Below are 17,746 nucleotides of genomic sequence, written 5' to 3' on the forward strand. Positions count from 1 at the left end.
TGTGGTGCGAGGCCAGGCCCGAGACTGAGGGATGAAGCAGTGTGCGCTGCGGGCTTCACAGAGGAACGAGCAGGCCGATTTGTGTCATTGGGAGAGTTTGGAAGGGTCTGCTCTGCAGGAGCCGTGCCACCCAGCTCTCCGGACAAGCCGGGTGGGCACAAGGTTCACACCTGGGCCGAGCAGGCCTGCGAGGGCCGCGCTTGCTCTTCCCCCACTGGCACATTGGCCCCCCTGCACCGGGAGCTGTGTGCCCAGCTCAAGTGACGGGTCTGGCTCAAAGTCTGTAGCTCTTCAGGGAATTAGGGTTTTTCTAAGAGACGTTTGTCGGTTCCTTAAATTATTTTGCAGCTAGTTAAATAACTGCTGTGCTGGAATCTCTGCGGGCAGTAATTATCGTTCCATTTTCTCCTATTAGGCAGTCCCGAACTGAGCTATGAAAATTGCTTTGAAATCACAGCAGACAAAGAGGAAACTTTTGGACGTCATTTATTTTGGGATGTTCCAAACCATAGCTATCTTCCAAACCAAAAAAGAAGGCCAGCCCTGCCAAGTCCTTAATCACTGAAATGAAGAAAGAGACCACAAAACTGAATGAAAAGATGATTTAAACAATTTTCCTACTCTGAAAAAGGCCTTTTTTGGGGTTTTTGTCAAAAGAAAATGAGGGAAGCACAAAAAAAAACCTTAATGCATCACTGCTGTATCTAACTGGAGGTGACACACAGAGGCCAACTGTTTGAAAAGGGAACAATGCTAGCGTTTGTCCTTGCGAGGAAAGAACTCGCACTTTGCATCTGAGGAAATAAAGTCTCACCGGCACATTCAAAGAACTTTCCAAGCACGTAAGATCCAGATTCTTCTTACAGCGTCCACTATGCTATGCCATTAAAACATAATTGTAACGTAATATCCAAGCACTTATGCTTGAAGCACTTAGAGAGTAACCTCAAAAACATTTGCCAGGTACACGAGGGCTGCGTTATTTATAGCACAGTAGTACCAAAGGGCTCAGCCGGGAGCAGTGCCATTGCGCTAGACAGTATGTAAACACGGAGCAGCCAAGGCCCTCGCCCCGAGAGCGAGTGTCTGGGCCAGTGCAGAAGGGATGTTTTAAACCTCTCTGAATGTCATCTAGCAAATGCAACCACTGTCAGGACGAATGTATGCTTAAAATGCAAACGTATCCGAGCCTGGCATATTCAGAGTTTAAATCTAGTCTGAAATACGATGCTGCAGACATGGAAAAAAATACATCAGTAAAGCAATTGTACAATTAGGAAAACTAGCTGGGAACAAAACTTAATTTTAGCAAATCTTGTGAAATATTTGTTATGAAATATAAAATCATCCATCCTTGCCCTGAATAGCAATCACCAGCTGGCAACGTTTTGCCAGCATCAGAACAGAAATGGCCCTGACAAGGGATGTGAAGTAGGTGGGTGCAGTAGAAAAAAAAAAAAAAAAAGGTTTAAGTGAATCTACAGTGAGCTATGGGAGCAGATGCTCATGGGAGAGTGTCACTGAAGTTACTGACCGCAGCAGCCCAGTTCCCAGCGAGGAGCCCTGCAGGTTCACCCCCCCCCCTTTCATCACTGTGCTTGTTTAAAACATCTGCATGCATTAAATCCCGAGTCCCTGGGTGGGACTCAAAGAGCATGCAGACCTCTCATTTGAGCCAGGGGCCCTACAACCCCAGGCGCCCCTATGTCCCACACCCATGTGTGCTTCTGCCTTCCCAGCGCAGCCGATCCTGCCTCAACCCACCTTCAGCCAACGTGGTGGTGCTGGCAGCAGTTTGAAGAAAAGGCACCAGTAGGACAACAGCAGGCACAGAAAAGGGTAAAAAGCAGCACTGGATTGTGCTGCCCTCAAAACGAGGGGTTGGAGCAGGACTGAGCTGTTTTTGCAGTGAGAGAGAGGGAGGGAGGGAGGGAGGGAGGCAGGGGAAATGAGAAAGCATCAAATGTATCTTTTTTCTTATTAACTGGATGCTTTCACTCCATTGACTTTTTCTTAAGCAACCTTTAAATTCATCCTTTTGTACCTTGAAGCTTGTCCTCGCAGTTGTATGCATGGTACTGAAGTCCACACAGTACTATTTAGTAGTCGTTCTTCCCTCAGGAATTGGGTGAGTTTACTTTTCCACAGAAAAAGCTTTGCTATTTTGAGTGTGGAATGAGGTGCCCGACTGCTCCTGTATGTCCCGCTCTAAAAAGAGAGGCAAAAACCTTGGTTGCCTTTTCAGTGCACTGCTGAGCCCGAAGGAGTCTCTTTGCCAAAAAGAACCAGTGAAGCCCCAGTTATGTGTTCTTAATGCAACACACAGAGAACAAATAAAATATTCCAGTTAGGAATGAGACAGTAGGCCCCAAAATGGATGTAACACAGTGGCCAGAGCCTGCCATGGTGACAAATAGTGAGGGAGAGGTGCTGCAAGTGAGACAGCCTCCAGGTTTGCCTGCAGCAAGGTTCACCAGGAGCCGGAGCAGCCTTACAGGGCCAGCTGATACAACTGGAAAACCAGACAGATGAGCAGTTCTTCACCTCCTTGCGCTCCACTACCTACCTCCATTTGTTACTTCTTGTCAGATAAAAGTTTTGGGCAGTTTCAGTGCTGTGTTTAAGCAGGACTAGCACCTCTGCTGCCAAAGAATGTGACTCCTCCGTGCTACAGTTACACCAAGAGCCACGCATAATACCAGTAAGGATGCAATTGTCTTGGTTATAATTGCAGGTCAGCCAGGCTTTATGTCGTATTTCTTCTTTGTACCTCCTCGGACATAAATTGTAGCTACAGCAGGTCAAAATACAAACCTAACGCTTAAAGATCATGGTTCTGAATTTATATGCCATTAAGACATCCTGCTCACCTTAAACAATAGATGATTCATTTGTGAAAGTAATGATTTATTTATAAATATCCAAAGCGCAAAGCTGCACTGACATCTCAGAGCAATAGAGTGAAATAAACAGGCTATTACAAAAACCTCCACTGACACCAGCCAAAGATAAAGCACACAGCAGGCGGATAAATACGACCAGCAGAACATCCTGAGCCTTAGAACAAAGCGGGCACGAGTTTCATTGGCCTCCCCCATTTTTGACATAAATAAACCAGTTGAATAGCTCTTTTTAAAACAGCTGTTGGCCTCATTTGTAACATCATCAAACGCCGCAAATCTTCCAAAGGGCCTTCCTCCTTCTCCCTACTCCACATCTTTTTCCCACGGAAGTCTAAGCCCGGATTTGTTTTTAGGAACAGCGACCAACAAACAGAAGCCTGGTAGCACTAGCAACGGGAAAGAAACGTTACCAAATTAGAATGTGAAAAATGAAGGAAAACAAAACCTTTTCAACAATGACTGAGGAAGCCTACAAGTCCTAGAGAGGATTCAGAAATCCTGTAAATCCAAGGACTGCTTTTCACCTTGAGGATACACTTTCAAATTCAGCCAAAGCTGTCACTAATACCTAAGGTAATGATTTGGAGTGCTCTCCCCTATATACATTCAGGATTACATCATTCCAGCATGCGATCTATAATTAAACAACACAACTTTATTTGTAGAGTATTTCAGTGGGTGGTGAAGTGATTCAGTCACTCTGCATTCTCCTTATGGGGCCTCCCCTCCAAACACTCCATGCTCAGCTTGCTTTCAGTGCTGAGCTCTGATTTTCTTCTGATCTTCACTTGGAGCAGTGAGAAAGGCACACCCAGGGGAGCAGTGAGGATCCCCGACTCACCACCCGGCAGCCTGACAGCAGCAGAAGCACCCCTGTGTCTCTCACGGGGCACAGGCGCAGTGGGGGCACCACCCCGTGCCCCAGCTTTACGAGGTTTGACTCCAGCCCACTGTTACAGAAGAATAAGCCTCTACTTTTTCTTCTGTAGTGGGAATTTTCCATCAGCTGTTTCGGCTGGAAACCATCCACCTCCCTGCACCAGCACAGGCAGAAAGTGACCGGGGAGAGAGCACCAAACGCTTTGTAAGGCTCTGTATTTGTCACACGCCCTAGTAGCTTTGCTGGTTCCCCTCAGCTGTGGGGTACAGGGTCTTCAGCAGGGCCAGTCACCAGCTCTGCCACCAGGAAGCCAAACCAGCGGGTGGTGGTGTTCCTGCAGCCGTCTGTAGTTCCAGCACTGGCACGAAGAGGCTTTTCAGAGGCCTAGACTGCCGTCAGAGCCCTTTATGTACAGGAAGACTCTCAGGTTTAGTGTGGGGAGGTCTAGCCAGGGGGCTCCAGGGGAACGGTTTCTTCAAAGACCGTATGTTGCAATGCATCCTCAAAGGGGCTGCTTTCTGAATCATTTAATCTTCGCTGCAAACTTCACAGCCCCGATTCTCTTGACTGTGCGTGCTTTATCTTCAGATGATATTTGTCTTTTACGGCCTTTGTGATCCGCATTGTTCCTCAACAGCTCAATTACTTTGGATTTGTAGAGCAAAAGAGTAGATAACTTGCAAGGCCAGGCAGGTGCCTATAAAGGCAGTAGTTCTATGGTATGGCTGAGCCAAAGGGCAGCTGCCAGCTAACAGACACTTCCCTTTCTCACGTGCGTGTCCCCACGGGGTCTGTTTCTCCAGCACTGCTGTTTGGCTGACTCCAAAGAAGCAAAGTGCTTCAGCACAAAGAGCAGCAGTGGAAGAGCGATGTCAAGGGCAAAGAAGGAAAAAGCAAAGAAGGAAAAAGCATTACCCCTTTGGCCACTGTTAAACCCACTCAAGCATAAAACCGCACCATGGAACAAGTACAAGAGAGAGGAGAGCCCAAAGCAGACGGCTAAACGGATCCAAGCAACAAAACCAGTGGAGGTGACCTCAAACTGTTCCTGTCTTCACACACTGTTTTCAGACAAAGGAAAAGGATTTAGTAACCTCCACAGTGGTACCACAACCTATTTAGCCACATGAGAGCAGCTGATTTATGGGGCCGATGAGACACCCAAAGGCAGCTGAGGCATCTCAGATGGCACCATATGGCTACATTTAGGCAGCAGAATCCCACCTGAAGCTCTAGATACCAACCTGGAGCTGTCAAACAGCTGGGCTGCCCAGGACGGAGCAAGTTTTCCTGCAAACAAGGGAAGGGCCACTGCCTCCATCCACCCAGTTGCCGCTGTAGGTGAAGGGAAAGAAAGTGCAATATTATCAGCTGATAATAAACTCATTTTTCTGTCACAGACCATGGAATGTTTTCTAATTCGACGGAGGAGGCAGATACCTATTATTTCTCTGAACTGGAACAGGCCTTTTTACTCTCTCTCTGCTTATTTACCTGTAGGCGATGAGTCCAGCTACACTCTCTGGTATTATCATGCCCTACCTGTACCATTTTTAGTGGGAATATAATCAGGCTCCCCTGGAGGTGGAGATATCAAATAAAAAGGACAGCACTGAATCCATGTCACCCACCTCTTAACCACCACATTTGGCACACTTAAGGACAGAAGCATACTTAAGCAAAAACGATAATGGATTATTTGGGGTGCAGAGCACAGAAAGGTGCCTGTAATACTAATGTTGTCACTGGGATGTCACTCTAATGATAGAAGAGGTTAGCAAGATTTGAAGAGAGAGGCAATAGATTTCTTTAGACCAACTAATACACTCAGAAAAGGTGGGCAAGTGTTCAGGCATAAGAAAGTCAAGAAGGAGTTGCTTTCATAACAGAACAGCATCAGGTACAAAATGCTAGCAGCAGCAGTATGGAAATGAGGGGAAAAAGCATTATGGAAGAAATCATCTAAAGATTCTTGTCAAATAAAAAATCTTGCATTATCACGGTGGGATAACCTAACACTTCCGAATTTTGCAGTCCATGCACACGTATGATGAAATTGATACTCTTTTAAAATAGTCCTTCTATCATGCTAGGATGAATTGCTAGAATGGCTCCTAGTTTTAAATTACAGTGTAGATAGAACTGCGGCATTAAGATTTCATTTCAGTGAAATTGCCATTAATGTTTTACCTAATGTAAGCCGATTTTCTATCTCACTTAGGAAAGAAAAGTATCCTGTCATACTCCATATTTTATTTGATTGAACTAGCAGAAATCTCTATTACCCTTTCACAGCAAATCAGCGGTGCATTTCTTTAGTACAACAGGCTGAACATCTGTCTTTTTTTATAATTATATGATTGTATGTTTGTTAAGAATAAAATCTAGGAAGCTAAATACTAATGGGGTTGGAAGAAATACCTTTAAATCAGAGGGACGGTGACATATAGCTCCATTGCTTACTTAGTTCACGGATTAGGAGTCATTTCAAGCTGAGGTTAGACTGGGTGGGACAGCACTACAAGAGTTTAAACCATGAGAACAGCCTTCTTCTTAGAGCTGTTTGCAGCTAACACAGTGGGTGGGATTCCCAGAGGAAACTATCAAATACCGTTGCCATATGCTAAAATAACTTCGGTTTCAAGCCCCAAAAGCTATAATCATGGATAGGACTCTGCTTGAAGAATTGAAATGTTCAGGAAGCAATTGTTTTAATGACAAGATCTTCAAAGCAGCAGGCATCAAATGCTCATATAATCAATACAAATAATAAGCGCAAAAGGCTTTATTACAAGCAGAAAACAAAAACAAAGGTGAGCTGAGGAATGCAAACGACTAGCATGCACGGTACTTATGCAAATTACATCCTGACTGTCCTTTCCACAGAGATATCAGGGTTTTACCCTATTCCTCCCTCCTTATCTTTAGGGACTGGACGTGCATGGAATGCACCCTGTTTTATCTAAAAGTGCCAAATCCCTTAAAATACCGACCTTTGATCTCTCTGACCTGAGTGAGAATAACACAACTTAGGAGACAACAGCTAAATGTCGTTAGCTGTGAAATACTCGCACTAACAAACGTCTAAGTGTATTGCAGCTCTGAATAATTCAAAAAGTTATGCAAGTGTGAGGCTTGGTTTGAATACTCAATCACATGGAATCAAGTTTTTTCAATGATAGCAAATTTCTATAAAGAAAAACATGCAAGAAAGGTGTTTCTTATAGTACCTGTATCACTTTCTAATTATCAAGTTGAAGTGCTGTACATCTATATTTAAGATGCCATTTAGATGTTACTTAGTCTAGAGTCTTGAAAAAATTTCCCTTCAAGTACAACATTTGCCTAAGTTGCAGAGCATATACAAAACAGCACTTGATCTTGACAGCTTTGGCACATGCGCTTAGACATTGTCCTCGACAATTAGGCATAGGAAAATTGGGCCCACGTAGGCGGCACATGCCGCGACAACACCCTTCCTGCATGCACTCGCTTCTGCGATCCCTGCTACCACCTGCCTCAGACTGCTCGGAAGGCAAACCGCCTCCATCCCTCTGCACTCGGCAGGACACTTCAGGAGTGGGGCAAGGGCTGGGAGGAAGAAACTAGGAGGCACAGGGCATTGGAAAGTGTAGGATCAACTGAACCGCAAAGCCCTCGATCGGATGGCAGAAAGGAAGGGTCCGGTGGCTGGCAATCTTTAAGCTGCTGGTCATCTACCAGAAAGAGGCCGCCAACACTCAGTGAGCGAGATTGGTTTTGGTATGATAGAGAAAGAGGGTTACATGCCAGGAACAGACATTTGTCTGGGAAAACAGTTGATCTGAAAACCTGGGAAAGCTATATTTAACTGCAAAGTGACGGGGCTCCGAGCCTGGGTGAACAACAGACGACATCCTCGAGTCACAAGAGAAAACAGACAACCTTCCATAAATAGTTCCACTTCTAGCTGAGCCTGACTGGTTTGCTGTAGCCCCGGGGCTGCTCTCTGGTTCTGTGCAATGCAGGACACGCCTGAAGCTCTGCGCGCTTCCCAGACGTTGTGCCAGTACTTTTAATGCACAAGCAGCCTTCAGACCCCCCGACGTGTGGCCATGCAACCCCAAATCACGGGCAATTATGCCAGCATCAGCTTCCCACTTTAAACCACACTCTGCTCCTTTACTCCACACTCTTTTGTATTTGTTAGAAATACAATTCTGACACCTAACAGAGAAATGGAGGCATGATTCGGTAATCAAACCACAGACACGTAGCTCCTAAAGCGAGGAGTCACATCACCCAGCCTGCTGGCCCCTGCTCAGCTCCGTTCTCGTTTCTGTGTCAGAAATGGCTGTGTACGTGAAGGGGGCAGCGCTGCCGACTGTAAGCCGCTTCACTGCTTCCGCAAGTTCTCTCTGCACCTATAAACTGAATCTGGGGTTTAGTACAAGGTATCAGAAATGATAAATCAAACATTCAAAAGAAAGAAATGGGGAAGAGAAGGATCCCCTCTCACGGGTGACACAGTACATGAATTCGTTTGCATGTTCAGAGCCTGACCTTCCCTGCTCTCAGCCAGCCCGCGCTGACCCTCATTTACCATGGGGCCGAGTACCACAGGCCGGGCTCTGCAGCACAGGCAGTCCTTTCAGCAGGCTGTCACCTCGCAGCTGGTACTTTAGGGCTTCTACCCCTGCACAGCATGACACGGTCTTGCCATAATAAACCCGTTTTCCCACACCTGCTCTTGTTGCTTCTCCTCCCCTCCCCTCGTGCCCAAGGAACCAAACTCCCCGGGCAGTGTCAGGGTGCCCACGGCACAGGCCAGGAGGAACGTGCTGCGATGCCCCTTTGAACGGTCCAGCCCAGGGTCGGTGACTTGCAGAGAGCCCCCAACCCCAAAACACGGTTCTTTCAAATTCATTTAATAATATTTGTCCTGGAAATAAACAAGGTATTCCCCAAATATTTGTATTGGGATGTGTTATCTTTGATTTTTTATTCTTTTTTAAAGAAGAGCTCAAATACTGAACGCAGCAAACAGTCACCTGAAACATATCAAGGGTGGGTTTTTTTTGTAAAACACAGAGGAAAGAATCCAAGTGTTTTCCAAAAACATCATCCAGCTCAACCTCGTCAATGCAAACCGGGCCTCTATTTTTCAAACAAATGTTAGTAGTTGTATTTAATTTATCCTTAGCATAAAGTTATGGCCAGGCTAGTCTTTGGTGCTCTATAGAGTTCCCAAAAGAATACTCCGTTATTTAAATAATCTGGTGGTATTGCAGAAGGGCTTTCCAAAGACTTTACAACCTATGTCTCTTTTTTTCTGCAGAGGCTAACTGCTTACACTTATTTTTATTTTATCTATATAGGTAATGTCTCTTTGGATCACATTATAATTATGTATTATTATAAGATGCCTCTTAAACATTCGTGGGAGAGAGGAAAGATATTGTAGTCCTGCTTTTCCACTAGAAGCCCCGCTGAATCCTATCCTCTTTAAGGGCCAGAGTGGAATTTTGCTCGAGCTGCTTACATTTTCAATCTCATTTTGTGCTGGTCTGAAGATCAATAGAGGGAGGCACAGCAATTTCAAGTGTATAACTGTTGTGCAGATGCTATAACTTTCATTATACAAGCAAGCCTCTTTTGCCTGTCCTAAACTTCAGTGATAAACAATCTGCTTACACAGTCTGTCACAGGATCAGGAGCCATGAATTTATATCCATAAACATGGGCTGCAGCAGCACAGCTAATTAGGTGTATCCTCAGAAGTGCCTTCCATGTGAGTATCTTTCCCTGAGAAGCCAGCTATCTTGTTAAGAGTTAACTGAGTTATTTTTTAACACAGATATTCACACAGATGAATTAAAAGTCTTTGAATTGCTTTCTCAAGCTACTCTTTTTTTAGCTGAACATATATAATGGCTAGAAAAATAAGCTGAAAAAATCATTTTTTATAACTCAATTTTTACAATTGGCAAAATAAAGAACTATGTATATTGACCAGAGCAGGTAACTGTAAATGTTAACACAGTGGTGCTCAGGGATGCTGACTCTCAAAGTCGCTGCCAGAAGTACCGGTTTACAGATGAACAGCAGTCAGTAACTCCTTGGTCAGTTCCCAGTGTCTCCCTCCAGAAATACCATATGTGTATTTTGTAAGTTGAATGCTTTAATCATACCAAAATATACTTTCTACCTGGGAACCAGTAATGCCAACACTGCTGATGACAAACAGTACATAAAAGGAAACAATGTACATTGCAAAATACACACATCCCAGTCTGACGGTTAAGATCTTGGTATAATATTTCTGGTTAAAAAAATAAAACAACATTCTGAGATAGTTAACATTATAATCCAGGCTCATTTGTGGTTACGAAGACAAGTTTGTTATGGACTTCCAGATGAACGCGAGGCATCGGCTCTAACTCTGGCTCAACAGGACACATACAGGATCCTTTTGGGTGATCCTTTTGGCTTACCCCCATGAACCTTAAGATCTCTTAAACATTCTATGCAGAGCCCAACCTAAAAGAGGAGTGCTCGTAACTCTGCTTAAATCCCTCATTGAGACAACTTACCAAGAAAAATAACTGAAACTGGCATGGGAGAAGATTTTCTAACCACAAGAAAATGCTCTAGAAGCAAAAGTTGATTACAAGTCTGAGATGCTCAATTCCACCCCATTCTTCTCTCATATTTCCCAACACTCTTGAGTTTGCTAGTATTTCAGCCGGATACCGTACCTTCTTTGTCATGCAGATCCTTATTCGTGTGTCAATGGCTGAGCTCTCTCCCTATTAATTTCATACAGAGCAACAGCTTCATCTCATGCACGGTGTTTCTCTGTATTATATTTTGGAAGGCATGAACTGCTTTTTCTTCTTAAAGAATTCTGGCTCGTGCATTCATACCACAAACTTCTTATTCTACCCAATCATTCCTTTCTGTAGAAAAATATTTTCTTCAAGGGTGGGGGTGGGGAGGTGGACAGGCAGAGACATCACAAGAACTGAATTCAGTTGTTTTCAGTATCTCTTCTTCACCGATGTGTCAAGTATGTTTTGGGGCAGGTCACTGGAATGAATGCAGTACAACAGGTTGGGCATGTCTCAGTTCGTTTGCAGTTGCAGAATACTATAGGATTTGTTAACTGCCATAGATATATCCTGCACTGTCACAGTGCTGTCAAAATACATGTTATGGAAGCCATGGCTATCAAGCTAGCTAAATAAAAAATAAAGCTATGTTTGGTCAAGAAATCAGCTGTTCTCAGAGCAAAGCAACCTGCAAAACCATCCAAAGTAATCCAACATACTATGATAAAAGATAGAAGTCACAGTACTTAAATCAATCATTTGTGTTCTGAATATAGTAACAAAAAATAGCACGTGATGAAGGTGAGAGCCATCAGTTGCATCACCTTCCCTCAGCTCAGTGGACAGACATCATTTGTTAATGCTACAGCTGCCAGATCACTTTAAAGGAGAACTCGGACCAAATTACAGTACTGTAACCTTGCAGAGGATGAACTTGAATCATGATAACGAATGGTCTTCTGATAAGTAATGCTCTAGCAGGCCTCTGGCTTCCAATAAGGTAAAGCCAGACAAGAGTGCTCATTTCTCATAGGAAACTAACTGTACATATTCATCAACAAAATAATGTACTTCTTTGGTCTTGACGTGGACAAAATAACGCAAAGAATGGCTTTCAGTATCTAAAACTAAGCACCTGCTTAGATCGTCACAGGGGTTTTGTTTTTCACTCAACAGAGCCGTCAGTAAAATGCACGTGGCAGCAAACCGATGCACCCAGTGGGAGTCCCAGCACATGCAGTGGCATGTGTAGCTCCTTCATTTTATCTTGGGATGATTAGGAACAGGTATCTAAGCACTGAGAAAACATGAACACTTGAAGTTTAGAAGCAGACAGATCAAGGATATGTAAGCTTATTACAAGCTTCAACACAGGAAAATGCTTTCAACACTATACTTTTTTATTATTATTATGTAAGAAAATACTTTTTTTTAATCTGAGGGTGGTCAAACACTAGCACAGGTTGCCCAGAAAGTCTCCATGCTTGGAGATACTCAAAACCCAAGTGGGCATGACCCTGACCAGCCTGCATGAACTGACCCTGCTCCGAGCTGGGTATTGGACCAGACAAACTCCAGGGTGGCCAAAAAGCCACTGCCATTCTGTGATGAACGAAGCCAGCTAGCCGATCTGCATTGTCTGTGCTAAGGAATCCAAAACCTGTCAGAAATCTTTTCATTATAAGAATTTTTCTGTGGAGAAGTGAGGAATTGGAGGCAATCTCAGCAATTAATTTTACACTGAAGCAATGGGAAATTAATTGGTTTGTTTGTTACCTATCTCCTGGCAGTGGAAGACCAAAGGAAACAGTGTGAAGGCACAGCACTGCCAGGGCATTGGAGAGACAGCATCTTGGCCTCTTTCCACTGCAGCTAGCTGCTAGACCAGCTGATCTGTTTCGTGATAAGCATATAAAAGTTAAAGGTGGGAGTGTGACAGAAAATAGTAGCAGATATAAAATAGGACGTGTGAAACTAAAATGCATACACACACCAATCATTAAACATGGATTTAGCTGGAAAACAAAAGCCACTAATGCAATCCGTGCTTCCCATCACTCCTATGAAAAAGTTTGCAACAATGAAATAGCAAGAGACAGGTGTTAGAAACCCACCAAGTCACACACTCAGGGAGTACTCTCCTGCCAAGAACTGCATGAACCACTTTAGCCAGCACTCAAAAAAATGAGGCAGATGAGGTTTGAAGGAAAGAGCCTATAGCACTTCCAACCCAGGGAGCCAGGTCATGGGCAGGCAGATGGTGAAGAAGAAGAAGCAATCAAGGAAAATGAAGAAACCTGTAAAGCGAATTCCTTTCCTCAAATTATTAGAGAAATTAGAAAAATTACATTTTTATAATTGCGCATGTAAGGCCATCTCCACTAGTGCACAAATTTTCCGTGGTTTTCAGACAAAAGCTCCTCCTTGACAGGGAAAAAGAACAAATTCATTCAGATTATTTTAATGCAACCAAAAAATCCCAGAGAAAGGCACATTAGTATGCTTTAAGCCAAGGCCCTAGGATCCCACAGATCTTAGCCATAGTATTGCACATTATGCTTCCTTCCCTTTAGGGCATTTAGGGCCCCTCATTTAGGAGGTGCTCTGGTCAACTTTGCTGCTGTGATATAAATGATCACTTGACTGCTCTACCCTTTTCCCAGAGGCTACTGCCAACACAGCAAGCCGGCACACGGGAAAATGTTCCCAAACTGGAGGTAATCTAGTGCACAGACCTGTCTTTTAACACGTTCAGAAATATCCCTTGGTAATAAGGCTGTGCTGATGTGAAGTGTTACCAGCTGCACATATTCCTCCTAATGAGAACTGGCAAAAGGGAAAGCATGCCCACACCTCCCTACTGCAGTGCGAAGCTACTGCCCTCTGCTCTGCCAGTGAAGGTGGCTGTGAGGCAAGGCACCAGGCACTAAGGGTGGGCACCCACTCTGCTCTGCTGGCAGTGTTAGACAGGCAGTCACTGCAGGAGAGCAACACAAAACGCTGGGGGTAATGATGTTTTAAGTGACCATGACAAGACTTGCCAGGGCTCACCTGTCAGAGTCATGTGAGTAAACCGACCTCCATCAGCACTTTAAAAAATTGCTGGGCTTTGCACGGCAGTAACACGCAGACCCTTGCTCTGTTCCAACAACGCTGTGGTCACGGTGGCTGAGCTTCCCAGGCACCGCAGCGTGATGCCCCACAGCTTGCTGCTTGAATTGAACTGGCCTAACAGAACATCTCTTCTTTTTGCTCATCAAACCCGAGAAGAATAGTTAATAAAATGTTGCAAGATCTGTTTGAGAGTATGTGTTGTAATGCCTTGGAGAAGGAAACAGAATTAGCTAACATTGCTAACGACACTTGGTTGCTGTGGCTATCAAGGCCAATAGAAATGTTTTTAAGAAACTGCAGATAAATCAGAGGCAGTCCACGGGTGAGCAGCAATGGCAGCTGTTGAAAATAAACCTGTGTGAAGACACACATAAACATTGACACAATCGATCTTTGGACCAGTGTTACAGGAACAACAAGAATCCAGGAAACAGAGTCTACTGAAGATGCTGCCCTTCTGTAACGGCAAGAAAAATGAAAATAGGAAGCAATACAAGAGTAAAATAAATTAAGGTAGGAGGTGCACTGACAGCATTATATCATAGTATGACTTTAACTAAGCGTACAGCCATACGTAAAGTACGTGAAGTTCTTAGCCAACAAGACTATCCAGACAAGGGCAGTGATAGTGGTTAGGGTTAAAGCAAGCCAAAAGATTCTGATGGAATCTGCTAAGCAGAAGGGCATTTTGAACATCCATAAAAAAAGATGTATCCCCCTCATTTACTTATTTATTACCATGCAGGCCCAAAACTAGAACAATTCCAGAATTACCAAGTACTTTACATGCAGTTACTCCTGCTAACATCAGAGGCTGATCTGACTTTACAGACTTTCAATTAGTCTGCCATAAGAATCAGAATTGATCATCCTAAATACAGCATTATGCAGCAGACCAAGAACTTCGTAGCCTTTTTACACTCTTTTCCTCATCTCGAGGTACTCGTCACTGGGAATGATGGAAATAGAAGTAACAAAGGACACACTTTCACAACACTCTAAAATGTAGCTGAAAAAAAAGTGACAGCTGCTCAAAAATTTTTAAAACGATCAAACTATACTGAAATATTGTCTCAATACTACCTCACCAACAGGTTGCCATCTTATTCATTTGGTCCCCTTCTGTTTATGAAGTGAGACACAATTTTCAATTAAATTATGGCTTGCAGTTTTCCTATAAGGCCCCCACCTTGCTCGGCACATGTCATGTTGTGCTTGCCTGTTAACCAGTTGTTCCATACTTCACCAGATTTTCACACCACAAGGTGTGGCTCCTAAGCTTGTTTATTTCTTGTTATTTTCTGAATACATTCATATTCCATTCATGTGCTTGTCTAACATGACTAGATTACTTAAGTGTCTACCAGAACTCCTCACAAAAAAAAAAAAAAAAAACTTACTTCATAGCAACCCATTTTGCAAATGGTGCATTTCTATTATCTCTATTTTATGAAATGGGAAATTGAGGTATGGGAAGATTAGTGTCAAATATCCCCAGTAACTTTGACTGCTCATCCAGAGACATATAACATGAAATTTTTAAGAGAATGCTTAAAATACAAGCGATATATTAATTTCACCTGTATTCACAAAAGTTCTGCATTTCTGCAAATCAAGACTGAGGTTCTCAAGATGGATACTATGAAATGAGGAACATGAAAATGAGTGATTGCTTCTGAAAAATCTATTTTTATTTCCTGGCTCCTCATCAGACAGCAAACATGTGGTAGCAAAATATCTGGCTGGTCCTGCAGAGTAGCATCAAACTGTCTTCATAAGAAGCTCTCTTCTTATTCTGGTTTCTAGCATTAGTCACTATATATATTGTCCAATTTCTTCATAAAAAAAGGCAAGAATCCTATAGATAATTACCTTTCTAGAAAAACACATCTGCAAAATAGAATACAATGGGAAGTGCTACCATTCTGACTAAAGGCCAGAGCATAATGTGTGACATAAGACTGTCAAATTGCAAATGCAACAACCAATAATTCATGAGATTTTAACAGGGAAACTAATAAAGAACAAAGAAAACTACCTGCTTGATAAAATAAAAATCTTAAATGAAAATCACAGTCAACTCCAGAGCTCAAAGGTATGTTCACATTACACTATTCCGTCACTTCACTTAAAACAGAAACCAATAACCCCAGCAGATTATCCTCTTCTTTATGGAGAAATGAAGGAAGGGGTTGGGACATAGTTGTTGCCAGTAGATATTTACGGATATTTCATAAGAGTAGGAAAGGTTCAAGAGTCTTGTGTTCCATTCCAGATCTGCATGTGCTCTAGACAGTCATTACAGAAAGCAGGTAACACTCTTTCACAAAGGACTGAGAGAAGCTCCCTGCAAAAGAAATTTCTTATGGGAAGGGCTGGGCCTGTATCAGAAAAATTTCTAACCCAGAACTCCGTGTCTTCTACACAGCTTTAATAGAAAGGCTGCTTTTTTGTCAGTAATTAGTGTTCTTGAAAAACATGCGATTATTTTCACTTTTTTTTTTCTTCCTTACAATGCTGAATAACTGCCAGCAATTCATCCCATAACTGACATAGCTGGGACCAACTTTTCAAGATCAGCACTGCATCCACAAAATCTCCATGAACGTTTTTTGTCTGTAGAAACGGGCTTTTAAGAAAGCACACAGGCAGTATTACCCAATTTGTATGCAAAGATGTGGGTTTCCAAGGGCAGCTTTTTTCCATTACAATATTACAGGTAAAATGTACAATCAAATATGCACCCGTTTTTACTAATTTGTAGCTTAATGAATAATAGGAATGAATGTTTACTTAATAAAACACTTGAACCTGTCAGTACTGCTTTTTAATGAACAGTTTTAGAAAGTGCAGTTTTGCATTTACAATTTAACTGTGGGAATAGTCAAAAAAACAGTATGTGCACCTAGAAATTCTCCTAGAAATTCACCACCAGATTACACTTCTCTCCACAATTTCCTCTTGACTTTCGTATTTCCGTGTTTATGCCTCGTCCACATTTGTGACACCAAATCATCACATGTGCCATGTAATGAAATAGCCTGGCTGAAGTATTTTGTGTTGCATTCCGTGTTGCACTGAAGGCAGTTTAGAATCATTTTTTCCACTCAAATTATAGGGAACAGTGGCTGAGAACAGCAATATTTACCTGTATTAATTTGAGGAGGGCACTCTGACAAACACTAATATTTTACAGTGTGGCAGTCTAGGCTTAATTTGTACATCTCGCACTGTCGATAGGCTGGAATACGATGGCACTACCCTGTCAAAACAAACAGATAAAGAATTATGCTACTGCAAATGAACCACAGTGACACGTGCAACAACCGCTAAACAAAACGAAGGCAGGAGGCTGGTCTGCGAGCTCTGCTTAACTTTTTGGGGAAGGCCTGGCACAGTTTGGGGTACCAGCCATGCCTTCACACCTCGGTGACCACCAGGGACACCTCGACACCCCCATGCCCTGCTGGAGGCAACAATTACCTCAGCTTCACGCTGCAAAACCCACGGGCAGGTTGTGATACGGCCTTCACGTTAGCCGAAGCGCTCTCAACGACACAAAACCGACACAGAAATACGTAGGGAAATATGTAGCGTTCAGAGCCGTCAGGTCAACCGGTGGGGCACACGGAGGCCGAGGGCTGTCCCCCGGCAGCGCGCCACAAGCCCCGAGCACCGTCCCGGGAGCAGGAAGTAAAGGAGGAAGTTGGAGGAAATTAAAAAACTGTGAGAAATTAAGCTGTGAGACCAAGTTTACGCGGAAGTTCTGGCGTTAAAAAAAAAAAAAAAAAAAAAAAAACGAAAATAAAAACACAAGGGCGGCCCAGCCGCTGGCAGCGCACGGAGCCCGGCCCAGCCCAGCTGTAACCGTCCCTGCCCGCCCTCGGGTCGCCGCCCGCCCCGCAGCCGCCCCCCGGCCCCCCTCAGCGGCCCCGCACCTGGCGCCGTCCCCGCCTCGCCCCCGCTCCTTCCCCGGCCATTTCGCGTGGCTCCGGAAAAAAAAGTCACTTACCAGGAGTGGGGTTCGAACCCACGCGGACATACGTCCATTGGATCTTAAGTCCAACGCCTTAACCACTCGGCCATCCTGGTGCAGATACAGGAACCGCACGCGGCCGCTCCTACATACGTGGCCGCCACGCGCGCCGATACCGCAGCACCTCGACCCCCGCCCGGGCGCCCGGGCCCCCCCGACCCCGGGCCCCCCCTCTCGCCGCGCCCTCCCGCCCTCGGCTGCGGTGCGGGCGGGCGCAGAGCGC

At 44.1% G+C, this 17,746-nt stretch overlaps 1 long non-coding RNA gene and 1 other non-coding gene across 14 annotated transcripts; both read right to left on the bottom strand.

The window, feature by feature from the left end:
• Positions 1-2,890: 2,890 nt before the first annotated feature.
• On the bottom strand, positions 2,891-17,724 carry LOC121068210. 13 transcript variants are annotated; one of them, XR_005818707.1, is made up of 9 exons: positions 17,500-17,720; positions 16,636-16,749; positions 12,722-12,796; positions 12,150-12,266; positions 10,521-11,001; positions 9,457-9,579; positions 8,034-8,199; positions 5,028-5,118; positions 2,891-4,844 (listed from the first exon to the last, which is right to left on the bottom strand). It is a non-coding gene; the product is annotated as an uncharacterized LOC121068210 (long non-coding RNA). The 13 variants fall into 13 exon arrangements; XR_005818708.1 differs by having other exon boundaries at positions 9,457-9,583; XR_005818706.1 differs by having other exon boundaries at positions 8,034-8,193; positions 9,457-11,001; positions 17,500-17,724.
• Positions 17,497-17,579, bottom strand: TRNAL-UAA. Its single transcript has one exon. It is a non-coding gene; the product is annotated as a tRNA-Leu (tRNA).
• Positions 17,725-17,746: the final 22 nt, after the last annotated feature.

The sequence above is a fragment of the Cygnus olor genome, chromosome 3 (assembly GCF_009769625.2).
Source record: "Cygnus olor isolate bCygOlo1 chromosome 3, bCygOlo1.pri.v2, whole genome shotgun sequence".
NCBI lineage: Eukaryota > Metazoa > Chordata > Aves > Anseriformes > Anatidae > Cygnus > Cygnus olor.